A 2,262-nucleotide genomic window follows, 5' to 3' on the forward strand; every position below is an offset into this window, starting at 1 on the left:
AAAAAAAAAAGTTCTAGTTTTAATTATTAATTTTTTACGAAGTCGTTATCATTGCAAAAATATAAGTAGAAATTTCACACCAAATATAAATATTTCTTTTTAACGACCGTTACGTAAAAGTTACGGTGAAGTAAATGTGAATCATATCGGAAAAGTTTGTTTGCTATATTCAAAAACATGAAATTATAGAAAGTGCAACGAAGCTGGTCAGAGCTGCGTGTGGCTTAAATTAAAGAATCTCTTGGAAAATTACATAGTAAATTATAGAAAAAAATCTGAAATTGCAATCAAAGTGAGAAAAGTATAGCTTAAAGTTTTGTAATTGGTTTTGGGGGATTGAGGTTACTGAAAAAAGGTTCCAAATCTTTGTGTCTAAAGTACGATCATTTTTTTATTAAATAACCCTTGGCCTAAGTTTTTGTGAACAGCATGTATATTTGAAAATCAAATCATGCGATAAGAAAAAAACTAAATAAGTAACACGAAAAATGAAAGCGAAATAAATAAAAATAATAATAAAAATGAAATAAATAAATATCTAATAAAATAAATTAAAACCAAACTGTAATAAGTAAAAATGAAAATGGAATAAGTATGAATGCAATTGAAAATAAAATATGTAAGTCAGAATAAAAAATTAAATAACTCAACCAAAAAAATATATTAAACTTTTCTCAGAAGTGCTAAAATTTTTTTTTTTTGAGTATACAGTTTTCTCAGTGTTCTACGAAGTTTCAAGCTTGGGTTTATATTCTGTATTTTAATTGAAAAATCTTAAAAACTAATTAATTAACATTAAGGGCAAACAATATAATTTTGAATTTTTTCCAAAAAGATATATCCAACACGACATACATATGGATCTATATTTAAAAATAAAATAAAACAAGTTAAAAAATTAAAATAAAAATTAATGATTAAATAATAAATAAAAATCAAAATAAAAATAAAGTTATAAATAGAGATAAATATAAATAAAGCAACAAAAAAGATTAACAAAAACTGAAAATGGTAAATAAAAAATTAAAAAATATATGGCGAAAAATTTAAAAATAAATGAAAGCTAAATAATAATAGTGAAAAATTAACAACTTTAAATAAATGTAAAAATAAAAAGACAAAATTTTAAAATTGAGAATAAAAAACATATCCTGAATATTCTGGTGAAAAATTTCGTTCACCGAGTTCAAAATTTTTGGTTTAATACGCTCTCATGGTTAAAATGTACACATTTTCTTCCCATGAGCTATAGCTAATGAATACAGCTATTTTTAAATAGCAAAGAAGCGAAGTTGGTGGTCAGTTTTGCATAATATGCATATTATGTACTTACTAGCAATTACCCGGCGTGCTTCGCTGCGCCTTAAATGTATTTTTGTGTTGTAACTCTCCCCCTAAGCTCTTATGGCCTCATTTACAAAATATTTTTAAAGAACTTTATGAAGTTAGATTTAAAAAAATCGATCTATGAAGCATTGTTTATTTTTTTTTTGAGTTAATATATTTTCGAAGGTAATTAGAAAATATGTAAAGAACCGACTTTCTCTTGGAAATTTAATTTATAATCTTATAACTGGAGTCTACTATCGCACCCTTTCCTCAAACGTGTATTGATTCAATATTCAAATAACGTATATTTATATAATTTGAAAAAATCTCCCTACTATACAAATATGTACAGCAATATTAAATAATATTTTCAAATGTTGTGAGAGGGAGTAACAAAACAAAATTACTTTTAAGGCGCAGCGAAGCACGCCGGGTATTCGCTAGTGTCACATGAAATTAACTGAGCAAAGTACAATGAATAGCTGTTAAACAATGGCACCATCTACTTTAAATGAAACATACTTATTTTCGTGGGGGATACTCACACACCATATACTTTTCTATTGAAATTTTTCCTGAATTTTCCTAGCTATAAACCTCCAACGAATGCAAAACCGTGAAAATCGGTTCGTGCGTTCTGGAGTTATAGCGTCAGGAAGGAAAACCCTACTTATTTTTATATTAATTTTTATATTAAAGAAGATTAAAGAACTGTCCGCATTACTCAATTTTATTTTTCACTAAAACGGTATTCATGAATTTTTTAATTTTTTTTTTATTTGCTTCCGCATACTTTTGACATAACAGCTTTCATTTTATGCCGATATTAAACAAATACAGCCTAAGTTTACCCGGGTCCACGTTTTGGTCTGTATCTCGTGACCCAAGTCACCCAGCTATATGAAAAGTGCTCAATCTTAAAGCATTCATGAA

At 26.7% G+C, this 2,262-nt stretch overlaps 1 protein-coding gene across 1 annotated transcript in view; it reads right to left on the reverse strand.

The window, feature by feature from the left end:
- The window catches only part of LOC118737041, a 51,190-nt gene that overhangs the window by 751 nt on the left and 48,177 nt on the right, over positions 1–2,262 (reverse strand). The gene's annotated exons all lie outside the window — the stretch shown is intronic.

The sequence above is a fragment of the Rhagoletis pomonella genome, unplaced genomic scaffold, assembly GCF_013731165.1.
Source record: "Rhagoletis pomonella isolate Grant_MI unplaced genomic scaffold, Rhpom_1.0 Rhpom_scaffold_00001, whole genome shotgun sequence".
In the NCBI taxonomy this organism is placed as follows: domain Eukaryota; kingdom Metazoa; phylum Arthropoda; class Insecta; order Diptera; family Tephritidae; genus Rhagoletis; species Rhagoletis pomonella.